Genomic DNA, 9,420 nt, shown 5'->3' with positions numbered 1-9,420 from the left:
GAGCATTGACCTTGCTGTGGGAAGCCAGTAAAGTCGTGCTTTTACTAAAGATGCTAGAACTCAGCTGCTGAATAGGAGCACTCGCTCCACTTCAATGACTGCATGTATCTTACAATACCTGCAGACACTGGAAACTACATTTTTTCTTATCAAACTGAAGACTGAGCGACAATTTAATAATGTTCTCAAATGAAAGAAACTCTTTTAAGCAGAATTTGATGTTTGTTTAGTGTTCATTTTCTGCTGAAGAAAGCAAAAAGGATTGATATTACATGAAAGATTGAAATAAATTTTGAGAAAAACTCAACAGCGAGGGTAATTAAATATCAGAAGGGACTTCCTGCTTTGGGGGAAATCAGGTAGGGAGATAGATGGTAGAAATGGGGTCATTGAGAGACAGTATTTCAGGTGGGGAATTATGTCCTATAATTTTCAGAGGGGGTTTCAAAACAGAATAGACTGAAAAAAGTTTGGATTATACTCTCTCTGGGAATTCAAGGAGGAGGATATTGGAGGGAGACTGAGCAACAAACAATTTTTTAAGACGGTTAATATTACAATTTTATGATTTATCCTTTTAACAATTCAATGTCTTGCTATGTTAAGAGAACTATTTCCATTATGTTTCATTGGAGGAGACTTGAAGTATTTACGTTCTACTTAGACATTGTCAAGTATTTTTTTGTTTATTGTGGATCTTCCCCAAGCCTTATCAGGGAAGATAGCTAGGCCAGGGGTCTCCAACCCCTGGGCTGTGGACTGGTACTGGTCTGTGGCCTGTTAGGAACTGGACCACACAGCAGCAGGTGAGTGTCAAGGGGCAAATGAGCAAAGCTTTACCTGTATTTGCAGCTGCTTGCCAATGCTAGCATCACCACCTCAGCTCCAACTTAGATCATCAGGCATTCGATTCTCATAGGAGCCATGGTTTTTGGTGCTAAAAATGTTGGGGACCGCTGAGCTAGTCTGTCTTATTCACCACTGGGCCCGAGTACCTGGAATAGGTGTCCCAAACATTATGTGAGAGAGTGAAGGCTTGGAGAAATCTCTCTAATGAGTCTTCGAATTGGAATTAAATGCAAAGATGAACCAGACATACAACTGTCTCTGGAAGGAGTTACATAGAAGAAGGAAGAGCAAATGTAATACCCTGGGCAGGGACATGCTTGATCTGTGTGGTGGACCTTAAGGAGCCCATAAACCGACTGCAACACAATGAGTGTTGTAGGATGAGTTCAGAACAGCAGGCAGAGGGGTTTAGATCCACATTATAAGTAGGATGGAAAGCTGTTACATGGATCTGAGCAGCAGGACACCACCATCCGACTTGGGTTATCAGATGATTTCAACAGCTTTGGAGCAGAGAAAGGATTTCCTCCCAGGGTAACAGCACGGGCATTTCTAGTTCAGTAATGTTAAGTAGAAGAATCTGCCATTTAATAGTGTTAGGCTGTTTTAGTTACATAAAATTGAGTTCAGCATGATTTCTAAACTTATTTTGAAAGTATAAAATATACTTTCCCTAAGAAATTAACTTCCGGTCCCTCCATCCCCTTAGAAATGCAATTGTTTATATAGCTTTACTGAGATTAGCAAGTAATTTTAAAATTTGATTTCTAAGTCTTTATTTTTTCAAGTGTACTCAGAATTAACAGTTTTATTGCCCCCCTCCTTATTCTTTGAAATGTTATTTGATTGGAAACATTAGCGTTAATTACTGTTTTTTCTATATATGTATATATAAAATAGACCTTTATTTTTCTATAGGTAATTTTCTATATTTTGTATAGAAATTTTGTATCTATGTAAAATATATTGGAAATTATATTAACATAGTTGAATAGTTCTGAATTGAATGTATTGATATGAATACATTTAATAAGTAGATTTATTGCCTTAAGTATAAAGACATTGTGTGCTAAGGCTTTTTTCATTTTGGGAAAGATACTGACTTAATAAAGGAAATGTGTGTTTCTAATTATCACCTCTCAGACTTTAGTGCTCCCAGTGAAAGTAAATTAAGCTTATTTAGTCTGGTTCTGTTTCTTTTATGTCATGCTGTTTAACTTTCTTTTTCTATTTTCCCCCTTTTGTTATGTAAATCAACATTATATATCATATAAGTGCATATAAATGTAAGTATTTATATTTGTATTTGTATAAATACTCACATTTCCTCAGGCAGCACTTTGATATAAAGTGCTGATAATACTTGTATTTAGTTATATGGTGTTTTCATGTAATTGTAGTGTTAATTATGTAGCCCAAAATAGAATAAACAGACCTATGGATCTATATATCTATGCATATCTATCTCTATCTATCTATATATATCTACATACATACACATAGATCTTCTGTTTTGCTTTAAATGGATAATTCCTATTTGTGGTGTTGAATTTACTTTTGAGAATCAGTTCAAGAAATTATTTCTCAGACTTTCCTGATTTGCAACTTTAAAAATAGTTTTGGCATTTTGGCAACAATAGTTTTATAAAGAAGGTAAAAAAAATGATAAAATAATACCAGTTATCAACAAAAATATGTGGAAATTGTGGCCTTGAGAAATCTGAGTATTTGGGCATTGGAACACACTTTGAAAACAAAACAGGCTATCATACGTGTAGATACTACAAGTGAATAAAATAGAGAAATCAATTTTCATCTTTGGGTGTCAAACTGATATGCTATAAGTATCTAAATATTTCTCATTGATTATAAAAGGACTTTTTAAAGATTTTTCAGAAAGAAATATGAGAAAGATTCTCTTCATTTCTGTTTTTGCTATGAATTTGGAATAGGTGGAGGTGGCAAAGTGACTGAAGAATGCTTTAGGATTCACACAAAATTTAATAGACGTTTGTCTCATAAGTCTTTGGTATAGTAAGCGTATGCCTATCTCAGAATACAACAATATTTGAGCTAATTTTCTAGTGTATATTACACAGAACTATTTCTTTCCTTTGGTTCTCCCTAGCTGGGAGATTATACACAATAAGACTTATAATTTCCATTTTTCCAGTAGGGGGATTGAGGCTGAGAGAGGATGAAGTGATTTGTTAAGAATTATGGATATGTACAGTTATGTTTGGTATATTATTCATCATCTGAGAGTTGTTTCCAACTAGTTTGAGTAAGAAAATGTCTTGGCCAAAATAAAGATACTATAAAAATATTACAGGATATAAAATCAACCTATATATAAATGTAAATGTATCATTAATTTACTTAGCATATATTTCTTGAGTGCCTTCTAATATTTAAGGCACTGTTCTGATACTGCATATGCATCAGTGAACATAACCGACGAAAATTCTTATCTTTGTAAAACTTACATTGTAATTGGAGGAGATATATAATAAACCATAAAACAGTAAATAAATATATTATATAAGATGTTTGGAGTGATAATGATTTCGGAAAAAAATGGAACAAACAATGGAGGAATTGGGAATGCAAAGGCAAGTGAGAAGATTACAACTTAAATGGGTTGGCCAGATGTTACCCCCACCAATGAAGTGATATTTGAACCAGAATTTAAAAGAGATATGAGGATGAGTCATGCTGGCTTTCAAGGAAAAGAGCAGAGATAACAACTAGTGCAAAACATCTGAGGAGACAGATGCTAGTGGGAAATGCAGCAGGAACTGTGAAGAGGTCAACATAGCTCAAGAGGAGAGAATAAGAAGGAGAATGAAAGATAGAGGAGTGACAGCCAGCATGAGAGAGGAAGGTGACGGATAGTCTTGGGGGTTCTTACAATGACCAAAACTTTTACTCTGAGAGAAACATGGAGCCATTGGAGGTTTTGATCCGGTAAGTGCTATATTCTGACTTAAGTTTTAGCAGTATTCTGGTTGCTTATACTGGGAATAGAACATAGGGAGCATGGGTAGAAGCAGAAACAATGGTCAGAAGATTATTGCTAAGATCCAGGTGAGAGATGCTAGTAGCCTGAACCAGGGTGCTGACAGTGAATGTGGTGACGTGTCTGGATTTGGAATATATCGGTGTTTTGAAGAGATAGCCAATAGGATTTCTGAATAGATTAGATGTGGAATGTGAGAGAAAGTGAGGTGTCAAGCATGATTAACATTTTTGGTCTGAACTACTGCAAATTTAGAGCTGCCATTAACTAAAATGGGGACCATGTAAGTCAAACCAGTTTGAAGGGAAAGATCTGGAATTTCATCTTGAATTGTTCATTGGACATTCAGATGGAGATAGTGAGTATTGGTTAAATATAGGAGTCCCAGGCTGGAAATATGAAGTTGGCATTGTGTTTAAAGCCATTACACTGGCTAAGATCATCTAGGGAAGAAGTATAGATTGAGAAGAGAGTAGCACCAACGACTAAGCCCTGAGCATTCAGTCTTTGGGAGTGGATCGAAGAGGTTGCACAGGAGGAATAAGTAAAGGAGACTGAGAAGGATTTGGCCAGTGAGGGAGAAGAAAATTCAGGGGAGGCTGTATCTTCAAGATCGCATGAAAAAGGGCTTCCAGGATGAGGGCGTGACCTCAAAAAAAAAGCTGCTGACAAGTCAAATTGAGTGAGGACTGAACATTGATTGCTGAATTTAGTAACATGGAGGCTATTTGTAACTTAACAAAAACAGTTTTGGTAGAGTGGTACAGGTGATACTCTGATTGAAGTGTATATAATAGAGCATAAAAAGAGATTAGTTGGATACAGTTAAGTATGGTCAACTTCAGGGAGATTTCATGCAGGAATAGAGAGAAACGCATAGTTTACTTAAGGAGAAGAGGACACAGAAGAGCTTCTAAAATCTTTTGTACTGTTTTTCTAGACTCTATTTCATTTATTTCTGCTCAGATCTTCATTATTTCCTTCCTGTTAGTCTCTTTGGGCTTTGTTTGCTATTCTTTTAAGTGTAAGGTTAAATTGTTTATTTGAGCTTTTCCTTATTTCTTGAGGTTGGCCTGTATTGCTATGAATTTCCCTCTTAGGACTGCTTTCTCCATGTCTCATAGATTTTGAGTTGTTGTGTTTTCATTTTCATTTGTCTCTAGGTATATTTTGATTTCTTCCTTGATCTCATTGATAACCCATTCATTGTTTAGTAGCATGTTATTTAGTCTTCACGTGTTTGTGTACAGCTTTTTTCTTGTCATTGATTTCTAGTTTCATACCATTGTGATCAGAGAAGATAGTTGATATGACTTAAATCTTAAATTTATTGAGTTGTTTTGTGTCCTAACATCTAGCAGGTGATCTATCCTTGAAAATGTTCTATGTGTACTTGAGAAGAATATATATTTTGCTGTTTTGGGGTAAAATGCTCTGAAAATATCTATTAAATCCATTTGGTCTAGTGTGTCTTTTAGGCCCATTGTTTCCTTGTTGATTTTCTGTCTGGAAGATCTGTCCATTGGTGTCAATAGGGTGTAAAGTCTCCTACTATGAGTGTATTACTGTTGATCTCTTCTTTTATGTCAGTCAATAATTGCTTTATGTATGCAGGTGCTCCTATGTTGGGTGCATATATGTTTACTAAGGTTATGTCTCTTGATTTATTGATTCCTTTATCATTATGTAATGCTCTTCTTTGTCTTTTATTATAGCCTTCATTTTAAAGTCAATTTTATCTGAAATAAGTATTGCTATCTTGGCTTTTTTTTTCATTTCCATTTACGTGAAATATCTTTTTCCGTCCCTTTACTTTCAGTCTGTGAGTGTCATTTGATCTGAAGTGGGTCTCTTACAGACAGCATATGCGTTAGTCTTGTTTTCTTACCCATTTGGCAACCTTTTAGGTCTTTTGATTGGAGCATTTAATCCATTTACATTTAAAGTGATTGCTGATAAGTACATAGTTACTGCAATTTTATTATTCATATTTGTTCTTTCTTTTTTCTTTTTTAGTGCCCCCCGCCTTTTTTTTGTTTTATTTACAGAAGTCCATTTGACATTTCTTGTAATACTAGCTTGTTGGTGATGAATTGTTTAAGCTTTTCCCTGTCTGGGAAGCTCTTTATCTCACCTTCCATTTTAATCAAAAGCCTTGCTGGGTAAAGTATTTGTGGTTGTAGATTCTTGTTTTTCATAACTTTGAATATTCTGGCCTGCAATGTTTCCATTGAAAAATCAGCAGACATTCTTATGGGGGTACCCTTGTAAGTAACCAGCTTTCTTTCTCTTGCTGCTTTTAAGATTCCCCCTTTGTCTTTGACCTTTGGCATTTTAATTATGATATGTCTTGGTGTGGGTCTGTTTGAATTCCTCTTGTTTGGGACTCTTTGTGCTTCTTGAACTTGTATGTCTAGTTCTTTTGCCAGGTTAGGGAAGTTTTCTATCATTATTTCTTCAAATAGAGTCTCAATCCCTTGTTCTCTTTGTTCTCCTTCAGGTACTGTGATCCGGAAATTGTTACGCTTCATGTTGTTCCAGAGGTCTCTTAAACTATCCTCGTTTTTTTAGAAATTCTTTTTTCTTTTTGTTGTTCTGATTGGGTGTATTCTGCTACTTTGTCTTCCAGTTTGCTGATTCAATCTGCTTCATCCAATCTACTACTGAATCCTTTTAGAGTATTCTTCATTTCAGTTATTGTAGTCTTCATTTCTGTCTGGTTCTTTTTTATGGTTTCTATGTCTTTTTTTATGCTTACTGTCTCTCTTTTGAAGTTCTCACTGTGTTCATCCATTCTCCCCCTAAGTTTGTTGATCACCTTTGTAATAGGTTGCTTGCCTCCATTTTATTAGCTCACTTTCTGGAATTTTCTCCTGTTGTTTTTTATTTGTGGCCTTTTTCTTCGTTTTCTCATTTTATTAGCCTCTCTGTGTTCATTTCTATGTGTTAGGAATATTTGTTTCATCTCTCAGCCTTGGCCAGATGGCCTAATGTAGAAGGGGTCCTGTGTGGCCCAGTGGCACAGTCTCCCAGATCCCCTATGCCGGGGGCTCTGGATGTGATCTCTGTGTGGGTTGTGTATGATCTGTTGTCACTAAGCCTTTATTGGTGTTAGTAGATCAGTGGGTAGGATTGACACTCAGGCTGACTAATTGTGGGAACTGGCTGTGCCCACAGGATAAGAGTTGCTATGTAGGGGCTGACCCCACTGAGTGGGATTTGCCCTAGCAGAGTTGTGTACTTGTTGCAACCACTTTTCGTGTGTACAGCTTATGGGCCTAGTCAGAAGTTGTTCTGTTTTAGTCTAGTGCAGCCTCTGGGTGCGTTGGAGCCCCTTGCGAGGGGCTCCCTAGTAGGCCAAGGTGAGCCACTGCCTTTAATTGCTCAAGGCTACCTGGTGGGAGCTACGAAGTAATCCACAGATGGTTATTGCCTACCCTATATCTATAGGTAAGTGGAAGAGACATCGCTGTAGGTAGCAGTCCAATTATCCCCCGTCTATGACCTAGGGCAGTTTAGCAGAGGGACCAGTGTTCCCCAAGGCCTGACATTACCTATCGGTTGCCCATAAGTCTCTGAAACTGGAAGAGCCTCTGGGTGATATGTGTGTTAGGTGGTGCAGGGACCCTGGGAGTCTCCTGGATCTATGGATTAAATTTTCCCCAGCCACTGCAGTGTCAGTTTACATGCCAGCACTGTCTCTGTGGCTCCTTGTACAAGTTTGCAATCGTAGCAAGGTCAGCTGCTGCCCACCTCAGGCCTGCAAACACCTAAGCTCTGTTTAAGACTTACTAAAGCTTGTGGGCATAAGTTTGTGGCCCACCACCAAATGCTTTTCCCGATTGAACGGGCTTTGCGTTGGCCGCACGAACTGAGTGCTGTTGTTTGCTGTTGAATTTGTGACCCAAGGAGAGAGCACAGGATGGGACTGGGTTGCCTGGGAGCAGGTAATTTGTGGATTAGGTGGGACGCATCTCAGTGAGGCACGGGGCCATCAGTCCTACACTGCACCAGATTTGCTGACAGCTCTGAGACTGCGAATTCCCACCAAAGTCAGATATCACTGTATAACCTACTGTCATCTGTGATGGGCCTACAAAACCCCTGAGATTTGTCTAAATGATACTATATCTCGTGTTGGAGCAGTGATCTTCCCGTTGCTATTTTCCCTGAACTTTGTTCATTTTTCTGGCTGAGATTTATTGACTGCAGAATGCATCACCCCACGGTAGGGGCAGCTGCCTATCAACATGGGGCAGGCACTTTGTGTATTGGTAGGGGCAGGATTTCTGGGAGTCAAGAGCCGTCAGGTCAGTAGCCTCAGTTTTCTGCAATTTCTGTGCCTGCACGTTCCCGCAGTGGTCACAGATCACAGGGAGACAAGCTTCTGTCTGGGGTGGTCCCACAGACCCCTGCAATCCCGCAAGAGATACTGCAGCTCGTAAAGGCAACAATGGTCTGCCCACAGCTGTTTTCTCCACAAAGCCCGCCTTGTGCTAGCCAAAGTTTGTTGCCTGCGTGGATGTGGGGGATAGAAGGGGGCAGGGAGGTGGTGGTTGATTGTCAATGGACTGCCCGGGACAATCTGTGGGTTGGGTGGGGCAGGGTCTCAGAGAGACAGTGGCCATCAGATCAATAAGGCCTCAGACTTGCTGCAACTTCAGTAACCATGTGTGCGTTCCCATAAAAGTCCCAGATCATAGCAATGCCAGCTACTGTCTGGGACTAGCCCACAGATCCCTGAGATCTGCCCAAGTTCATGTTGGCAGCAATGATTTATCTGAAACTGTCTCTGAAATGCATGCTCACAGCACTGGTTGCCAGCTGTGAAGGTTTGGCCCTGAATAGGTGCAGGATTTGGCAGCCATTCAGCAACAAAAGCCCTGGCAATCTGCAAGTTGGCTGGGGCAGACTGATCACCTCAGGCCAGAGCTTCCTAATGTGGGAGGGGTCTGCACAGTCGAGCTGGCTTGCCCCGTAGTAGGGCTTGACTAAGGCACAATGGTGGCTGTGCATTCAGCTTCGTTCTGGCTTCTGGTAATGCAGACTTTCTCAGAATGAATCTTAGCATGAGTGTCCGCAGATCAGAAAGCCTGTGTGTCGGTCCTTCAAAGGGGTGTCTAGGGTTTCAGTATCCCTCCGTCTCACCCAGATGGCCGGGATCCTCTCTGGTTTTTATAGTCAGTGTTATTGGAATCTCCTCTTCCCTGGGCTGGGACCCTGGAATGGGGATCCCCTGAATAAGTCCAGGATCCCCCTCTACTTCAAAGAAGCCTCTGCAGCCTTGCTCTCCCTCCTGGTGTTCCTCCACCACCCATGGGTGTGGGTCCAGCCCGATTCGTGACTCTGCCCCTCCTATCGGCTTCAATGTGGCTCCTTCTTTATGTTATCAGACGTACGTGTTATACTGGACTTCAGGTGATTTTTTAATTTGGTTGTAATTTCAATGTGGACCTGGGAGGAGGCAAACTCTGCTTTTACCTAGTCCGCCATCTTCCTCGGAGTCCACGAGTTTTTTTAAATGTTTGTTTTAAAGGTAGGAGAAATATAAC

The sequence above is a fragment of the Pteropus vampyrus genome, unplaced genomic scaffold, assembly GCF_000151845.1.
Source record: "Pteropus vampyrus isolate Shadow unplaced genomic scaffold, Pvam_2.0 Scaffold67, whole genome shotgun sequence".
In the NCBI taxonomy this organism is placed as follows: domain Eukaryota; kingdom Metazoa; phylum Chordata; class Mammalia; order Chiroptera; family Pteropodidae; genus Pteropus; species Pteropus vampyrus.
This window is presented reverse-complemented; position numbering follows the sequence as displayed.